Raw genomic sequence first — 21,615 nt, 5'->3', positions numbered from 1 at the left:
CATCTTTGTTCTTCTCCTGATAGCAGCTGCATCTTCTCTGATGATCACTGTCCAAAAAAAAAAAACTAGAAGCTTCTTGTGCTCTCACCATAAAGACCTAGTGAGGGGAGTGGTTTAAACTGGAACAAAGGGATTCCTTGTAGACTGGCAGAAATTAAAAAGCATTGGAGACAGTTGAAAAACAAAGGTGGGGTTTGTTCTGGAAATTGATCCATGTCTCTATGACATCAGTATTCACTGATTTCAGTTGGTAGTAGAGCCTGTGGTTGAGTTTCTTTAATTCCATAACACTTTTATTGCAACAGCTGATGTTGATCCCAGGTTTGTGGCATGAATTCAAGCCAATTTACCACTTAAGCTCCTTTTTCTCAAGTAAGGCATTATTTTTCCCATTGAGGGGGACTAAATTTAAACAGTCGAGGATATGAAACTTTCAATGAACTCACAAGTTTTCTCTATGCTTGGTTGGTCCATTTCTGTTACCCTTGTGTGTGATGTCTGACAGGTGATAGGTAATAAGGATTTTGATTTTGTTAATTGTTTTGTCCACATAAAAGCAATTGCACAGTGTGCACAGACTTAAGACAACCATTTCCATATTACAGTCACTTTTGCTCCTGCTGTAGTGTGTTTGACCAGTGCTAATGCAGATGAAGTTGTCAGTTTGGTTCATATACTTGAAGAAACTGCAAATGGGGCTTTAAAAGCATGAGTAGCATTAATTCCTGAATTTGTGTTTGGGTCTTTGGATTTAAAATGATCCCTGATACTTTTCCCTCCAACATTTTGACACTATCTTGGCCACAGTTGTCTTTCACCACTTTGCAGATTTCTTTGTGATCTGATGCAAAAGTTCTAGGCAAAGTCCTTTTTCTGACCTCAGTTTCTGGGTTGACATAGAACCAAGACGTTCTCCTCCAAAAAAGGTAGCCAATCTTGTGGTCCTCTGCCAGAAACAAACTCTACAACAGAAGGAGGAAACTGATGCACAATTAGGTGAAGTCCCAAGACTGGAAAAATTCCCTTATCAGCCTCAACAAAATGTTGAGATCCCTCATCAAATCCTCTAAAGCTAGTTATGAAAACAGGATTGCAGTAGATAGTAAAGACAACCACAAGGCATTCTATAGTTATGTAAAGAATCTCCATGGCAATACCCAGATTTGCTCTGAGCTTCTGCACAATGGTACCTCCTATACTGAGCCAACAGATGTTGCCAATATACTGGCTGACAGATTCAGTGCCAACTTTAACCCTCTCCCCCCCCCAAAGGATCAATCACAATACCAGTAGATTCCCAGGCACCCAGTATTACTGCTGCACAGGTTAAAACAGCCCTGTCCAAGGCCAAGAATACAGCTTCTATGGGACCTGACAATATCCCTGGCTGTGTTCTGCATGAACAACAGAGTGAACTGGCACCTCACCTGTGTGCCCTGTTCAATCACAGCCTCACCTCAGGCTTTGTCCCTACCAAATTGTGCACTGCTACAATCATCCCTCTCCACAAAGGAGGAGTGATTACAGACCCTGGGAACTATCTCCCCATTAGCCTGATGAGTCTGATATCCAAAGCTATGGAATGCATCATCATGGACGTAATAAACAAGGATATAGGGAATCTTCAAACTCTGGATCCCACACATTTTGGTTTTGTGAAGGGTAGATCATGCCTGCTCAACCTGGTCGACTTCTTTGAGTCAGTCACCAGAGCTGTGGATGAAGGTAAGGTGGTTCATACAGCCTATCTTGATCTGGCCAAGGCCTTTGATACCATTCTCCACTCAGGAATCAAAGAAAAACTCACTAATCTAGGGATCAACCCATATATCACTATGTGGGTTGGAAACTGGCTCACAGATAGAACTCACAGTGTGAAAGTATCTGACTCCAAGTCAGACTGCCGACCAGTCATGAGCTTAGTCCCACAGGGTTCGGTCCTGGGTCCTCTCCTGTTTGGTATCTACTTCTCTGAAGTCCTGGCCAACATGAAGGGACTCTGGCTGACAAAGTTCACAGATGATTGCAAGTTGGAAGCTATTAACTCCCCAAGTGATGTTGACATCCTACAGAAAGGCCTCACTGAGACCATCGACTGGTGTCAGAACCATAGCCTTAAGCTTAATGCCAAATAATGTGTCGGCAACCCATTTGGGAAAAAAACAATTCCCATGAATTACCATATCAATAGTAGTCCACTGAACACAGAAGGGGTTATAAGAGATCTGGGAACACAGGTTGACAGCAACCTCTCTTTTGACCTCCACATTGCCACTGTGGTCAGAATGTCCTTCTATGTGGCACATCACATTACTAAGGGTTTTGCATCCAGGAAGAAAGAGGTCATTGTCTCCCTCATTAGGCCAATTATCGAGTACAATGCCCCATTTGGCATGCACATCACTAGACACCTGCAACAACTGGAGAGGCCACAAAAGTATCTCACAAAGATAATCCTAGGTCTTAAACAGTTGTTCTATATGGACAGACTCAAACTACTCCAGCTATTCTCTGTCTCATATCACCTACTTAGAGGCAATCTCTGCTTCTTGACTTACAAAGCCATGTCTGACCCAGCTTTGTTAGAAATGCTATATATAAAGAAATCCAAATCCCTCCACACCACATGCTCCAGAGACCTCTACCTCATTACCACAATCAACAGAACATGCTGGAGGGACAGGTTCATAACCCAGAAACTGCCCATGCTATGGAATAGACTTCCCGTACATGTCAAACAGAGCACCTCACTGGCCTTCTTCAATAGAAATCTTGATGAGTGGATGGGAAATAGAAAATTCATCACAGGGATTACTCCAGTGGCTCTACACGACAGAGACACTGAGAACTAAGGTCAGGTGGCACAATGCCAGGGTAATCCTATGGGCTAGTCTTGTAAAGGCTCCAGGGCCATTAGCCTAGTACAGACCTATGAACCTATATAGAAGTTCTTTAATGAGTTTCTGAAAGACACTTTTCAACAGGGACCTATCCAAGGCACTTTCCCTGATTGCCAGGATTAGAAAGTCTACTTTTACTTTACTGTGGTTGGTGGTAAACTTCAACAAACCTGTTGAATATCATATAAAGTTAAAAAATGCTTTATGTTTCTCCCTGTCCCCTTTCAATATGATAAAACTATCATCTATAAAATGGAAATAACAGGCAATATATTACTGAAAATCAGATCTGTACCAAGCCTCTTCCTCCTACTTGGAAAATGCTACCTTTGCTAAGCTGGGAACCACTGCTGCTCCCATAGCTGTACCAATAGTATTGGTCATTGATCTTGAAATAGTTATTATCAAGGAGTAACTGCAAACATTTTGCTGTTAATTCCAATTCACCTATAAGTGCTCCTTTATCCCTGGAAAGTGCCTCTTTCACAGCTTTAATGCAGTATGCATGCGGTGGCACTGTATAAAATGCCTCTACATTGATGGTAACTAGCTAGGTGTCCTGCTCAGTTTTAGTGACCTTAATTTTGTGTAAGAAATCAAGGGTGTCCAGGTTGAAAGACTTATCATTGGCTGCCAGGGATTTAATGAGAACCTACAAATAGATGGAGATGTGCTGTGTAGCAGAGCTGCCTATTGCTATAATGGGTCTGTAGGGGGGATCCTCCAGGCATTTGTGTAGCTTGGGATAGAATACTTTCAGGTCGGTAATGACAAGGAATTTATGTAACTTAGTTCCCATAATTTGCCCATCATGAAGTGTCTCTAAATCAACATGACTAGAACTATATGCATTTTCAGTAGTTGCTACATCAACCTTACAGTAAAATGTTACATTACCTGGCATAGTTTCTATTTTCTAGTTATAATCTTTTGTGTTTTACCTGTATGCTCCCACCCTTACTCTTATTCATAATTTTTCTTCTATCTTTATCTTTGTTTTTGCCTAAGTTCAAAATAGCTTACATCTCTAATTTGCTAAGATTATACAATGTTTTCCTTACCTTCTCATCTCATTAATATTCTTCGGATGTCAGCTTTGCATTTGGCTTCTAATGCTCCAAGAGTTATATGCATAGGAGGGCAAAAGTCCCTGGATCTCTTCCATTTTATGACTGGGGCACAAATGGTGCCATTTGGGTTATTGTCCTTTTTAGTTTTTATTAGAATAAGAACTTTAAATTGAGTTTTGGAATAAATAATTTAAAATCTATTATTGTGCTATTTATTTTATTGTTATTTATTGACATTTGTTGACCGGGAAAGTCTACTGGGTCAGAAACCCATGTTCAGTGGAGGCCCGAGGAAAAAAGCTCCAGTTAAGGATCAACAATTTTACAGCAAGATAATATTTACAATAATAAAACAGTGTACAATTTTTTATACAATTTTCTTGGGATTAGTTATTTACTTATACACAAAATAAAAAAGATTTATACAGTCCAGTTAGGTATCAGTAGTAGACATATAGTATTATAGTAGCATCCATTGTATGGAGGGAAAAAATAAAGCAGTAGCTACATTCATAATACACAGTTTATTTATGCACTTCAATGCATTGGGAGGTTTAGGATTTAGCCTGGTAATAATTGCTGCTTGTTTCAGTAAAGTAGAGAATGTTTCTGTTGGTTTGTTTTCATTTGTGTTTTGTTAGACTTTTATCAGACACAGTTTGCCACAATGGTATTGTTCTGTTTTTTTTTTTTTTTTGCATGTTTAGGATTTAGCCTGATAATAATTATAGAGACAAGACAGTGAATATCAAAGCTTAACTAATATAAAAAAGTTAATGGAGTTGAAAGAATTTACAAAGTATTACTCTCGAAGACAAAGATCATTTCTACTCTGTGGTGTGAATGCCATAGCGTTTAACACTTATCTCCTCTTGGTGAGTGGTTTTAGAGAGTGGTTTCAGACCTTAGTTTTTTTGAGAGGTTTTCCTTCTGATAAAAAGCCTGGAGGTTCTTCATGTCCCTATTCTCTTGCCAGTTCCTGTACTTCTGTGATTGAGGGATATGTTGGAATGGGTTCTTGCCTTGGTATGGGTACCTAGCTGATGCTGAAGGCTGAACATCCTGTTGCCTTTCTGCCTGGTTCTTCTGCCTCTTGGGGTCCTCTTATTTCACGCTGGTATGGTGCCTGGTGTTAGAGGACTTCTCCAATCCCAATGGCCTTTTTACCAGCCTAACATCTTGTTCTGTCTGTTCCCTCATACTTGATGTGTTCACAAGACTTTCTGTGGTAAAAGAGTCTGGTTTCAAGACTAGTTAAATATTATTCTCTTCAGCTTTCAATTATCATGAGAAATGTAATATTTAAATCATTATTAGGTTTAAGAAGGATCTGAAGAAGCTCTGTTGAAAGCACAAAAGTGCTACACAGTTATATAGTTTTTGCCAGTTTTTGTTAATTTTCTCTCTGGCAATACATAAAAATAAATAGCTCTGACACTTATAAATACCCTCAGACTCCATAAAGGTGGGTCCCACAAAAGTCTTTTTAGTAAAATATTCCTATACTACTAAAATGGGTGATCACCATAATACAACAAATGGTACCACCTATAGCCTTATAAAAGCAGGCTCCATCAACCTTCTGACAAAGGAGAAGGAACTAGATTCTAATGGGACCACATTCAAAGATCTTAACCAGCTGGTAATGATCAGCCCCTATAAAAGCAGTCTTCACAATGGTCAGTACACTGATATGTTTTTTTTTTTCTTTTGCTCTTTTTTAACATGACTTGAAATAATTATTTAAAAAACCTTGATGTGTTTTAAAGAAAAAATAAACAGTGTCTCACTCGAACAACTAAGCGGTTAAAACTGTGTAGCACTCAAATGTTTTCTACTACAACTGAGGTAATATAGGTCACAAGGACAGCAACTTATTATATAATAAATTACAGACAGTCTTCTGCACAAAGGGTAAAGACTGTGAACTAGTATGAATATCTAATATTAGATAAGATAAGATTCCTTTTGGATTTCTTCCTGTACTAATTAGTAAACTTCATTCTAAGCCTGTCTTAATCTGTAACAATCCATGTACTATGAAGTTTTGGCAATGAAAATTTTTAATGAAGGAGCTGGGTGTTTCATTTAGGAATGAGAGGACTTAACATCCTGCAGTTAACGTCTAGCTAAAAGACCCCGCCTATAGAAAAACATATGCAAATTAAGGCATAAAAAGTCCCTTCCGATTAGAAAACACCAAACATAAAAATTCAGAAATATGCTTTTACACTAGCCAATCATACCAACTGCTCCTCCTTCTCCCTTTGTGGAAACCTATATATAAGACCAAGCCTTAAGCTACTTTTTTATAAATTTGTTGGATCTGTTGAAGTTTAGAAGATGCAAGCACTAATTTGAATAAACATTCTTTGAAGAAAACTGAATAATGGCAATTTTTTTTCTCAAAATGGTGAAGCTTCTACTGGTTGAAGAGCTTTGGAAAAGGATTGAAATCTTTTCATATAGAGCTTCTAGCAAGAAACAAGGATTCATTCTCTACAGGATCCCTACACTGATCTTGAGCTCATCCTTTTGGCTTTCACATACCTTACTGAGATATTATATATCACATCTGGAGCAAAATGAACCAAGGAAGATTACAGTTGAAATAATGCTGTCAAACTGTGGTTGTGTCATCACTGATTTCCGGAGTGCCTCGAGTTTAAACTCACGCTCATGACAGCCACCAAATCACTGGCATAGCAAAAGGAATTTTCTTCAGTTTTTGCCTTGAGATCTGTCTTTTATCTTTATCCACCTATGTTTGTCCCTGTTGCTGCGTGCCAAGCATCATGCAATGTTTCAACATTTAGAAGTATTATTTTAATCTCTCAGTCCTTTGTGTATGTATGAGTTGTGCTTATGCTATTTTGCAACATATTAAAGGTCAAGTAGCAGATCATTTGCTAGGCATGCCACTTATCTTTTACAGGGTGTCTCAATAACACACATTTCAGGTTTGCACAACACTGGAAATCAAATAAAAAGAAGCACACATGACAGGATTCAAACTCATGCATAGCTCAGTCACAATCTAACAGTGTATTAGCCAGGCACACCACTTAAAGTCTCACGTAAAAGGTGTAAAAAAGATGTTCATTGTAATGGACTACAGTTAAAGAGTGGAAAAAATATTGTACAACAACATCCTATCCTCAATGGATAAGAACCAAGCATACAGGGCACTGACCTGTAAGTCTTACATCACTACTTCATTGAGCCATGGAAGATGTTACAGTGATTGCAAACACCTTACACTTTGTTGTGCCTTTCGGCTTTTCCCGGTTAGGGGTCGTCACAGCGGAACTCCAGTCCGCTAATGATTGGCAGTTGATTTTTACATGCTTAGTTGCCAGCCCTAATGCACAACCTTCAACGAAGGTATGCCCATTCACACAAGTCTCCATGCAGAAGATGCTCTAGCTGAGAGATGAACCGGTCAGCGTCTTACTGTGAGGCGACAATTCTACCGCAGCACCAAACCTCACACTACTTGCATGATAGTTTTAATATCAGATTTGCTTACTGCTGCACTGTGCTGATAAGCACAGGTGTGCACTCACTGGTAAATGCATAGGAGTTTTCTTAATTTTTGCAATGGAGTCAGATCTTGCATCACCTTATATCCGACAAAGACTAGCAATCCTGCTGGATGCCATGTGTTGTGAAGAGATAGAAACAGGAATTTCATTTCATTAGGACTTTTCAGACATCTACCTTTTATGGTTCTCTATTTTTTAGGACATAGATATGGTGTGGAAGAGAGCATAATGTGCAAAAAAAGTGGCCAGGCATACTAATAACATGTAGGGAGTATACAATCCTGATTACAGGTTGCATTTTCAGGTGCTACACATGGCAGGCCTCCATCCCCAGGGTATACTAATAACATATAGGGAGTATACAATCCTGGTTACAGGTTGCATTTTCAGGTGTGATACATGGCAGTCCTCCATCCCCAGGGCATACCAATAACATGTAGAGAGTATATAATCCTGGTTACGGGTTGCATTTTCAGATGTGGCACATGCCAGTCCTTGATCCCCAGGGCATACTAATAACATGTACGGAGTATACAACCCTGGTTACAGGTCGCATTTTCAGGTGTGACACATGGCAGTCCTCCACCCCCAGGGCATACTAATAACATATAGGAAATATACAATCCTGGATACAGGCTGCATTTTCAGGTGTGGCACATGCCAGTCATCCATCCCCAGGACATATTAACATTTAGGGAGTATACAATCCTAGTTACAGGTCACATTTTCAGGTGTGACACATGGCAGTCCTCCACCCCCAGGCCATACTAATAACATGTAGGGAGTATACAATCCTGGTTACAGGTTGCATTTTCAGGTGTGACACATAGTAGTCCTCCATCCCCAGGACATGCTAATAACATGTAGGGAATATACAATCATGGTTACAGGACACATTTTCAGGTGTGACATATGGCAATCCTCCATCCCCAGGGCATACTATTAATATGTAGGGAGTATACAATCCTGATTACAGATTGCATTTTCAGGTACAGCACATGGGCAGTCCTCCTCCCCCAGGGCATACTAATAACATGTAGGGATTATATAATCATGGTTACAGGTTGCATTTTCAGGTGTGACACATGGCAGTCCTCCAACCACAGGGCATGGTAATAACATGCAGGGAGTATACAGTCCTGGTTACAGGTTGCATTTTCAGGTTTGAGACATGGCAGTCCTCCATCCCCGGGCATACTAATAACATGTAGGGAGTATACAATCATGGTTACAAGTTGCTTTTTCAGGTGTGACATATGGCAATCCAACATCCCCAGGGCATGGTAATAACATGTGGGGAGTATACAGTCCTGGTTACAGGTTGCATTTTCAGGTTTGACACATGGCAGTCCTCCATCCCCAGGGCATACTAATAATATGTAGGGAGTATACAATCATGGTTACAGGTTGCATTTTCAGGTGTGACACATGGCAGTCCTCCATCCCCAGGGCATGGTAATAACATGTAGGGAGTATACAATCATAGTTACAGGTTGCATTTTCAGGTGTGACACATGTCAGTCCTCCATCCCCAGGGCATGCTAATAACATGTAGGGAGTTTACAATCCTGGTTACTGGTTGCATTTTCAGGTTTCACACATGGCAGCCCTCCATCCCCAGGGCATGGTAATAACATATAGGGAGTATACAATCCTAGTTACCGGTTGCATTTTCAGGTATGGCACATGGGCTGTCCTCCACCCCCAAGGTATACTAATAACATGTAGGGAATCTACAATCATGGTTACAGGTTGCATTTTCAGGTAGGACACATGGCAGTCCTCCATCCCCAGGGCATACTAATAATATGTAGGGAGCATACAATCATGGTTACAGGTTGCATTTTCAGGTGTGACACATGGCAGTCCTCCATCCCCAGGGCATGGTAATAACATGTAGGGACTATACAGTCCTGGTTACAGGTTGCATTTTCAGGTTTGACACATGGCAGTCCTCCATCCCCAGGGCATACTAATAACATGTAGGGAGTATACAATCATGGTTACAGGTTGCATTTTCAGGTGTGACACATGGCAGTCCTCCATCCCCAGGGCATACTAATACCATGTAGGGAGTATACAGTCCTGGTTACAGGTTGCATTTTCAGGTGCTAAACATGGCAGGCCTCGATCCCCAGGGCATACTAATAACATGTAGAGAGTATACAATCATGGTTACAGGTTGCCTTTTCAGGTATGACCCATGGCAGTCCTCCATCCCCAGGGCATACCAATAACATTAAGGGAGTACGCAATCCTGGTTACAGGTTGCATTTTCAGGTGTGACACATGACAGTCCTCTATGCCCAGTTGGCCACTGAACATATATGCTCAATAGTAAAACCAAATTCAGGTTGGTATTGATAGCATGACCATTGTTGTACATTTTTTATCTCTAGAGTGTGGAGCACACCACTTACCTTACATACTTGTAGAACACATAGCCAGTATGTGGCTAACTGTTTTGAGATACAGCCAACATCTACAGGATGGACTATCATAGAGTAATGATTATGTAACACTATATACCAGAATTCTCCATGGCTATTACATAAAAGTATTTGTAACATTTGAATTTTAGTTAGACCGATTCACTATGTACATTTTAGGAATATGGCTCTTTGAGACCTAGTTTGTAAAATATTGCAGCTAATGAGGTGTACTGTTAATTATTGAAACCCACAGTCACTATAGATAATAACAGACTGAAAAGTAAGGAGAAAAAATAAATTAACATTAGATAAAAACAAATGCAACTTATAAATAATTTCCTAAAATCTTCCTACTGAAGGGACTGGGGAATAGAATTATTTTCCAGTTCCTTATTATTACTGTGTCAAGAAGTCAGGTTTATACAAGAGTGATTTTCCTGTACTTTAACCAATCACTAAATGTGCAGAAAAATATTGAAACTATAATGCTACAAGACAATTTTGCCTCAGAAAAAATAGTTATCAAAAGTTAAGGAATATAAAGTTGGTTATATTTTGTTTTGAAACTTACATAGTAATGGGGAAAAAAGAATATGACATTAATTATAAAACAAATGAAAATAAATAATTTTCTACAATATTCAGGAAAAAAAATAAATACAAATAAAAATAAAAGTCTTTCCACTGCAAGTACTGGAGAACAAAATTATTCTCAAATTCTTTCCTTTCCAGCAGCAACTGTCACACATGAAATTGCAAGGATGTCCAAGTGCAGTGACAGTTTTGTCACCTCAGAAATAGTGTGGAGGGAGGGGATTGTCAATTCATCTTGGACTACAAAAGGATACTTGAAACAAAGGCATGCAATTTAGTTACTTTTTGGTTGCAGCTGTATAACTCCTTAGTATAGTATAAAATGGGATCTGTGACAAACATAAATGAGGGTCATTCACTAAAAAAAGAAGCAGACCTGTTACAAAAGGTATGTAAGATGGCAGTGACTGACTCTAATTCCATTTTATGTCAATGGGACGGGACTATAACACTACTTCCTTATGTTTAGCATGACATATAAAGTAGACTTGAAATGGATTATGGGAAAGAGAAAGACTTGAAGAAAAATAGGATCATGTTGCTATGTCAAGCACCATTGGAAGCTGTTTGTGGGAAAAAAAAACATTAAAATTCTATTCTATAAGAAGCACTCTGGTAGAGTGAAAAATAGATTTTCTTATTTCTAATGTGGAGTTTTCCTTTAATATTCAATAGCTGCAGAGATGCTCAAGCTATAGTGAATTGTAGTGGTGAGTTAACTAATGTGATCTGAGTTTTAAGAGGAATCAGGCAGGATGTCTACTTTCAACATTAATGGTCGCTTTGAATTTAGAGCCATTCAAACATAAGAGAGACAAATGCAAATGAAAAAAAATAATGGCTATAGTAATTAATTCAGTCCCAGCACTTGACTTGGTGTAGAACAACCCCTTTTTATGGGATTATGACAAGATTAAATGATTGGGCATTGTCTGTAACAGGACATTTAGAAATCAGCCAAAGATTTGCAGGAAGAAATTATTCAAAATATTACAATTTTGGTCTCACAGTTTCTGCACATGGCTCAAACTTATATTTATCAGTGGAAAGATAAAATAAGGAAGAATATGAAAAAAATAAATTAAGTTTATTAAGACAAAGATGGAGGGAGAGAGAAAGGGTCATGGGAAATTCTAACAAAAGAACTGGGTGGATTAGGACTACCAGATTTAGAGGCATATTATAAGGCCATGCAGCTTAGGTTAATATGTTTTATTCAGGATTCAGAATATATGCCCATATGGAAGGGCGTGATAGGCATATGGTTTAAGAGGCAACTACAGGATCACCCATGGGCATTTGGTCAGATTTTGAAAAAAATATATAAACGATTTAATGTACAGCCTTGTACACATAAAATTAAGCATATTTTCACTTTAAAGGAAATATAATAATATCAATAAGACATACTACACATTGTAATAAGAAAGACACAGAAAGGAATGCAACAAAGTATTTGGAAAAGAAAGAACAAAAAAAGGAAATTTTGAAGACATGATAAAAGGAAATTGGGTAAAAAATAGGATAAAGCTATACAAATTTGGGGCTTTTTGAAAACTGAGCAACTTGCATTTACATATTTGATGGTAGAGGTGCAGAAGATGGATAGTAAATTTGTTAAACCACAAAGAGTACATGTTATAATTGAGGCTAGAACAGAAATAGCAGACCAGAAAACAGTAATGAGTAAAATCTATAAGGTAATCTTAGATTTGGGTATATTGTACAGTATACAATATAACATAACATATAATAATTAAATAGAGAATTACAGATGATCAATGGAGGACAATATGTATTTTTTCCTGATATATGCAAATGAATTGAGAAAATGTTGACTTTTTAAATGAAAATGTTTGCACAAGTACTTCTTTTCTTTCCAAGACTTGAAAAAAAATCTTATGTTTTTCAGTATAGGGATGTTTTGATTACTTGGTATAAAATAAAATGTAAGGGATGAAAGCGTTGCTATCTTTGGTGTTGATAGTGGCAAAGAAAGCCATAACTAGAAAAATGAAAATAAATAAATAAATGCATAAGTAAATAAATAAAATATAAGAGATGTGAAAAAGATGTTTATAGAGATTAAAAGTATTAGACAACAGAAACAGAAATCCCTGATAAAATGGGCTGTGTAGGACTCTGTAATGGAAGTTGATCTTGATGAGAGCTTGGAGATGGAACAAAAAATTGAACCTGTAGATTTATTTAATAACATTGTCTGTAATGTATGTTATGAAACCATTGGGCCAATTGTTAAGGTTTTTAATTTAATGATAATAAAATTGTATGTCACTGGTTAATTCCTGATCCTAAACTGCGGTATAAATAATTAATGTGTATTTTTAAATGTTATTGTTTAAGGAACAATGCTAACTTAAACTGGAGGTTAAGACTAGCTAAACAGTTGTTTGTAATGTATATCTTTACATGCTTACCAATGGCAAGTTGCTGAAAATTAAATGTTTAAATGTACACAGTCATTGTCTGCCATGAAGTTAGTCTATCAGTATTAAAGCATGTAACTATAAAACGCTTGTGCCAGCAATTGTAGTCAAGATAACATGAGCAGCATGCATGGGTGGGTATTGCTCAGTATGTGAAAATGAAAATTATTTTCATAATAAAATCTCACTCCTTAATTTAAAAAAAGTGCCAGAAGTGACATCCACCAGTCTCCACATAGCACCACATCCACCCCAACGAAACAAACATACATCTGTTAACCCAACATATCACAGCACTATGACAGCATACCTTTTCTACTTTAATACAATCAAGAAGTTGTGCATTTGATGCACAATGAATCTGATATTAAACAAATTCAGAAAAACATCCAATAAAGAGCACATTTCACATAATGCACTGTAAATGTGCCTACATATATGCATGTTTATATGTATTTATGCATCTGTATTTTATATATATATATATATATATATATATATATATATATATATATATATATATATATACACACACACACACACACACACACACACACACACACACACATACACACACACACACACACACACACACACAGTGTGTGTCTGCGTGTCTTTCTACATATATGTATATTTATATCCACGTGTGCTGTTTTACTTCTGTTGTTATGCCAGATTTTATGCCAGTAGAATAACAGGGACATTCTATGGATGTCTCATTGTATTTAACTTTGCTAAGTATTCTTAAAACCCAAAGACCATTTTAACAAGGACATATCTGAACAATTAAATTATTGACAATAATACCGATATGTATAGCTCTTGCTGCAATCTGCTTAAACGGTCACTTCTATACATTTTCATAGCTCATCATCAATTTGTTTGGTATAATGCTACATTTACAGGCTGTCTTTCAACTCCTTACAATCTTAACATTCTCTGAGGCATGGACATGCCATTGTTTACTTATATTTACTTTTCTTTCAGATGTCATAGTGGAGTTTTACCTGATAAAAGAGAAAAAGACATTTATGGAAGCCGTGTTTTATTGCAGAATGCACTACACTGACATTGTGAATATACACAGCATTGAAGTACAGGAGCAGGTCGCATATGTGGCTAGTAATGCCAGTGGAGATGCAGTGTGGATCGGATTATGCAAGCATCAGGTATCTGATCAGTGGATTTGGATGAATGAAGATGTTGTTTCCTACACCAACTGGAGCTATTCATCAGGGAACACTGCACCAGACCACTGTGGGGTGATGAGAAAAGATAGAAATTTTACTTGGAGTACCAGCTGTTGTTCCTCAAGGCATGAATTCATCTGTTATGAGTAATTTCTTAATGTTATAAGGGAGTGCTTTTATCATCCACAGAAACTCACTTTACTTAAAATGAATACAATAGTCTGTTCAGAATGTGGTTTAGTATTTTATTACATTTTTCAAAAGCTAAGCTCTGACCATGAAATAGACAATAAATAAACAGATATTATTTATAAATTGGAATACATGCTCAATATGCTGTTTTACAAATACATTGTGTGAATTAATCCATTAGCTATCAACCAACCCATATTTCTGTTTAGCATCTAATGTGCAAAGGCAAAGTATTTCACAATAACACCAAAGAAATATGACTAGGCTAATTCTTAAAATAAAATTTACCTTTTTTGTCAAATACATTTTTGTTTAGTAAATCGTCGCACAAGCAGTATGCAGACAATGAGAACCAGTGAACCCTGAACTATTCCAATGTGTGCTTTAAATCAAGCCAAAACGTCGAGTTCAGTAGAATTCAGTACAAGGATGCTTTCTTTATTCAGACAAACAAGAAGGTATAAGCACTTTCGTTCCAAAAGTAAAAGCAGGAACTTCATCAGATACAGGGACATTAAGGAAGTGAACTGTTTTAAATAGGAAATCTTACATGATATCACTTCCTGGATAAGTGAAAACCACTCCCAAGTCTGAAATAGTCTTCTGGAACAGAAGTCTGAAACACTACACATAAATGTTTCAGGACAAAACAGTATGAATATCAAAATATAAAAATATATAAAAATACATATTAAAAACTGATTGTGCAAACATCAACACCCTAAACTATGTATTACAAACACAAGAATAAATATGTAAATATGTTTATATATAAAAATGCTTTTAAGTTGCTTTTGAAAAATATATATGTATATAAAAACATATAAGTAAAATATGCATACAGTTAAAAATCCATTAGGAACAAATGAATAAATTTCATGTGCATATATACATATAACAGGTATGAAGGCCAAAAAAGAAACATTTTTGTACCATATCCATATCTAAAGGGAATGTTTCACCTGTCAAGAGCCCTCAAATTAAGCAGACTGCTTATGGAAAGGTTGTCATTTAAGCCTGGCCAATGAGTGGCATCAAGTCGTAATTGCCATAGCAACTCGGCTTTTTCGAGTAAATATGGCCAGGCTGCCCCCTATTATGTCTTTTTTGGACTTCAAGTACTACAAATTTGAACTGGTGATTGTTGTACTCACTAATGTGTTTAGCAAGTGCATTCACTTCACTAGCATCCCTTATATTCCTAAGGTGTTCGCTGATCCTATTTTTAAGCTTATGTTCCATCTTCCCCACATAAAAACATGGGCAAAAGGAACATAACGCACAATAGACCACTTTTTCAGTTAAACAACTACACCTCTCATGTATTTTTATTTTCGTTCTATTAATTTCACATTCACTGACTTCCAAAATGAAAGGGCAAAATTTACATGCCCCGCACTTAATCATCTGACCTTTCCTATAGATTCCATCATTATTACGTTCGAAAATGTTCTTCAAGTCATGGCCCTGCTTGAAAATACACACAGGTTTTTCTCCTAAGATTTTAAAAAATTCTCTGTCACTACTCAACAAATTCCAATTCTTACACAGAATATCTTTAATAGTATATGTGTCATTTGAGAAGACAGTTGAAAAACTTGTGTGGTAATAAGTTACTTCAGACCCAGAGGAATGATGCCCCCTATATATTTCATAGTTATGGACAATTGTTTGGTCATTCACAACAGTGTCCATGACTGTTTCAGTGATGTTCAACAAAGTCAAATCAGGATGGTCAGTATAAGGGGTGCTCAAAATTGGTGCAAAATACCCACATTGTCTTTTCTCACTAACCCCCTTCATGATGTTGTCAATTAAATTGGGGGGATAACCTTTTCTCAAGAACAGTTCCTTCAAGTTAAAGCATTCTCTAGTGAAACCTATCCAAGTTGTTACCATTCGTGCTGCACGCACAAATTGCTCCTTAATAACTGCACATTTCTGAGTGAATGGGTGGCAGCTGCTGAAATGCAGAAAACTATTGGAATAGGTTTCTTTTCTGAAAATTTCAGCCACAAATCTCTGTTGTTCCAGATCTTTCTTTAACAGGACATCAAGACAGGAAATTTCACATGCATTAACACTATATGTGAACCTCAAAAAGGAGGTTGAGTTGTTAATATAGTTAATGAATTCAACAATTTGTTCTCTAGGGCCTTCCCATAAAATAAACATGTCATCCAAATACCTCATGTAAGTATGACAGAATTGGAAATATGTTGATTGTTTCAAAGTACGTTTTTCCCATTCCAACATGACGATATTGGCGTACAGCCCCCCACATGCTGAACCCATAGCAACCCCTTGCGTTTGTAAATAATACTGACTGACGAACAAGATAAAGTTGCTTTTCAGCACCATATCCAAAATCTGCTCATACATATTGATTTTGTCCTGCGGTATTCCCTTAGAAAACAAATAATCACAAAACCATTCCTCCCCAATGGAATGTGGGATGTCAGAATATACATCGACTACATCAGTTGTAATAAATAAAAAGTCGGACCTAAAACAAGTGTTATTGATTTTCCTTAAGAAGTCCCAGGAATCAATACATAAGTGGGGTTCATCTAAAAGTAACTTCTTCAGTTCAGTATCCAGAAATTTGGCTAAGGGGTGTGTGATTAATCCCCGGGCATCAACAATGGGATGCATAGGTGGTTGTTGAATGTTTTTATGGAGTTTTGGCAAACCAAAAATTGTGGTTGCAATTGAAATTCCATTGTCAGATAGTGTAGTTTGTAGATTGAAATGAGACCATCAATAAATAAGTCCTGGATGTATCCCCTTATTCTATTGTATGTGCCATTTAACTCACTTAAGGCACTTTCACAGTAAGTATCTGTCTCCAAGATACATTTCATTTTGTTGATATAATCATCGGTTCTCATAATGACAGCCCCACCCCCTTTATCTGGTTTCATTATTCTGATGCCATATAATTGTTTTAAACAATTAAGCTCATCTCTCTCTTCTTTAGTTACATTACTACTGAAACTATTGTTTCTAAACCTGTTACCCAGATTTCTAATATCGAGTTCACAAACTCTCTCAAAGGATGCTAAAATAGGATGGGTGGGGGGATTGTAAGAACTGGATACCTTGAGTGGTTGACATACCTGTTCTACCCCTTGAAACAAAACCTGTAAATTCAATTTCCTCACATAAAGTTTTAAATCAACCAGTGTATTCACAGTGTTTAAGTATTGACTAGGAACAAACATAAAACCTTTTGCCAAGAGGTCACAAGTAGTTACATTCAAGGAAATGTCAGTATAATTGTAAACTTTAAAGTCTCCAGTACTGTTGAGGTCAATATGTAAAGTTGGGGAACTTTCCCCTCGAACAATGTCAGGTATAGACTGTGATGAAATATCAGTCTCTATTGTCTCCTCCCCCTCCATGGATGATAGTTGTTTCCCCTGTTCATTCGGCCATTGCCTTTCTGTGCAGGAGCTTGAAAATGATTGTTCTGAAAGTTCGTAACCCCCGCTGATTCATGAGGCATTCTGACCATCTTAATTGGGGAAAGTTTTCTTCCCCTAAAAAAATGTTCATCCATTGAATCAATTTCAATGTCCGTGTTAGTTGCAACTTCATTGGCTTGATATGGGGGTTATTTCAGGTACTATTGTTATGAGGGGGGTGGGGTGGGTAAGCCACATGGTTAGCATAGTCCCTCTCATTCCTGATGAGCTTTTTAATTTTTATGTTTTTGATAACAGTCATTTGTTCATCAATAGAACTGAAAATCCTGCTGTAGTCAAACCTGTTAGTGCTGAACCCAGGTCATTAGTAATAAGTTCATCCAAAGTCTTTACTTCCTGACTCAATTCAACAATATCATCATTTTATATTTTTTACCACATCCATGTATTCTAGACACCATTTTTTTAAAAAAAGAAAAAAGTTCATTGTGGAAACCAATTAGCAACAAGTCCAGTCGGAAAAGCCAGACACATGAGCCTTTTGGAACTATTTACCAACTTACACTCTACTAAGTATGCATTGTCCATCTGTAAATTTTTTAATTTTTCAGTAAATACAAATCAAAATCAAATCAGGTCATTAAGATTCAGTCAGTCACTGTACTCGTGTTAAAAACAATTATTTTTAACATATTTCATTCAGACAGATTATGTTTATTGTTATTGTTAACACTATTAGAGATAGTGCATGAAGGCCAAAAGAAAAAAACATTTTTGTACATATCCCACATAAAGGAATGTTTCCACACCTCTCAAGAGCCCATAATTTAAGCAGGGGAAGGCTGGAATTTAAGTCATTTAAGCCTGGCCAATGAGTGGCATCAAATAGTAATTGCCATAGCAACTCGACTTTTTTGAGTAAATATGGCCAGACTGCCCCTCTAAAATGTCTTTTTTGGACTTCAAGTACTACAAATTTGAACTGGTGATTGTTGTACTCACTAATGTGTCTAGCAAGTGCATTCACTTCACTAGCATCCCTTATATTATTAAGGTGCTTGCTGATCCTATTTTTAAGCTTACGTTCTGTCTTCCCCACATAAAAACATGGGCAAAAGGAACACAAAGCACAATAGACCACTCTTTTAGTTAAACAACTACACCTCTCATGTATTTTTATTTTCATTCTATTAATTTCACATTTACTGTCTTCCAAAATGAAAGGGCAACATTTACATGCCCCACACTTAATCATCTGACCCTTCCTATAGATTCCATCATTATTACATTTGAAAATGTTTTTCAAGTTAGGGCCCTTCTTGAAAATACACACAGGTTATACACACAGGTTTTTCTCCTAAGAGTTTAAAAAATTCTCTGTCACTAATCAACAAATTCCAGTTCTTACACAGACTATCTTTAATAGTATATGCGTCATTTGAGAAGACAGTTGAAATTCTCGTGTGGTAATTAGGTACTTCAGACCCAGAGGAATGGTGCCACCTATATATTTTCTGTTTATAGACAATTGTTTGGTCATTCACAACAGTGTCCGTGACTGTTTCAGTTATGTTCAACCCAGTGAAATCGGGATGGTCAGTATTAGGGGTACCCAAAATTGGTGCAAAATACCCACATTGTCTTTTCTCACTAACCTCCTTCATGATGTTGTCAATTAAATTGGGGAGATAACCTTTTCTCAAGAACATTTCCTTCAAGTTATGGCATTCTCTGGTGAAACCTATCCAAGTTGTCACCATTCGTGCTGCATGCACAAACTGCCCCTGAATAACTGCATGTTTTTGAGTGTATGGGTGGCAGCTGTTGAAATGCTGAAAACTATTGGAATAGGTTTCTTTTCTGAAAATTTCAGCCACAAATCTCTGTTGTCCCAGATCTTTCCTTAACAGAACATCAAGATAGGAAATTTCACATGCATTAACACTATATGTGAACCTCAAAAAAGAAGGTTGAGTTGTTAATATAGTTAATGAATTCAACAATTTGGTCTCTAGGGCCTTCCCATAAAATAAACATGTCATCCAAATACCTCATGTAAGTATGACAGAATTGGAAATATGTTGATTGCTTCAAAGTATGTTTTTCCCATTCCAACATGACGATATTGGCGCACAGCCTCCCACATGCTGAACCCATAGCAACCCCTTGTGTTTGTAAATAATACTGATTGACGAACAAGATAAAGTTGCTTCTCAGCACCATATCCAAAATCTGTTCATACATATTGATTTTGTCCTGGGGTATTCCCTTAGAAAACAAATAATCACAAAACCATTCCTCCCCGATGGAATGTGGGATGACAGAATATAAATCTACTACATCAATTGTAATAAATAAAAAGTCAGACCTAAAACAAGTGTTACTGATTTTCCTTAAGAAGTCCCAGGAATCAATACATAAGTGGGGTTCATCCAAAAGTAACTTCTACATTTTAGTATCCAGAAATTTGGCAAAGGGGTGCGTGATTGATTTCCAGACATCAACAATCAGATGCATGGGTGGTTGTTGAATGTTTTTATGGAGTTTTGGCAAACCACACATTGTTGGTGTAATTGGAAATTCCATTGTCAGATAGTGTAGTTCGTAGATTGAAATGAGACCATCAATAAATAAGTCCTGGATGTACCCCCCCTTATTCTATTGTATGTGCCATTTCACTCATTTAAGGAACTTTCACAGTAAATATCTGTCTTCAAGATAGATTTCATTTTGTTGATATAGTCATCAGCTCTCATAATGACAGCCCCACCCCCATTTATCTGGTTTCATTATTCTGATGCCATATAGTTGTTTTAAATAATTAAGCTCATCTCTCTTTTCTTTAGTTAAACTACTCCTGAAGCTATTGCTTCTAAACTTGTTACCCAGATTTCTAATTTCGAGTTCACAAACTCTCTCAAAGAATACTAAAATAGGATGGGTGGGGGGATTGTAAGAACTGGATACCTTGAGTGGTTGACATACCTTTTCTACCCCTAGAAACAAAACCTGTAAATTTAAATTCCTCACATAATGTTTTAAATCAACCAGTGTATTCACAGTGTTTAAGTATTGACTAGGAGCAAACATAAAACCTTTTACTAAGAGGTCACAAGTAGTTACATTCAAGGAAAAGTCAGTATAATGATGCATAAACTATTAAAGATATTCTGTGTATTGCTAGACACATTAGTAGGTACAACAATCACCAGTTCAAATTTGTAGTACTTGGTCCAAAAATGACATAATGGGGGGCAGGGCTGGCCTATTTAATCAAAAGCGAATTTGTATGGTAATTTGACTGACTTGATGCATTGGCCATGCATAAAGGACAGCCTTTCCATAAGCAGTCTGCTTAAATTGAGGGGTCTTGAGAGGTGAAACATTCCCTTTAGATATGGATATGGTACAAAAATGTTTTTTTTTTTTTGGCCTTCATACCTGTTATATGTATATCTATATGACATTTATTCATTTGTTCCTAATGGATTTTTAACTGTATGCATATTTTACTTATATGTTTTTATATACATATATATTTTTTCAAAAGCATCTTAAAAGCATTTTTATATATACACATATTTACATATTTATTCTTGTGTTTATAATACATAGTTTAGAGTGTTGACATTTGCACAATCAGTTTTTAATATGTATTTTTATATATTTTTATATTTTCATATTTATACTATTTTGTGCTGAAACATTTATGTGTAGTGTTTCAGACTTGGGAATGGTTTTTACTAATCCAGGAAGTGATGTCATGTAAGATTTCCTATTTAAAACAGTTCACTTCCTTAATTTCCTTGTATCTGAT

Source organism: Protopterus annectens, chromosome 9.part0 (genome assembly GCF_019279795.1).
Source record: "Protopterus annectens isolate FY-2018-M chromosome 9.part0, PAN1.0, whole genome shotgun sequence".
Taxonomy (NCBI): domain Eukaryota; kingdom Metazoa; phylum Chordata; order Ceratodontiformes; family Protopteridae; genus Protopterus; species Protopterus annectens.
Note: the sequence above shows the minus strand (reverse complement) of the source record.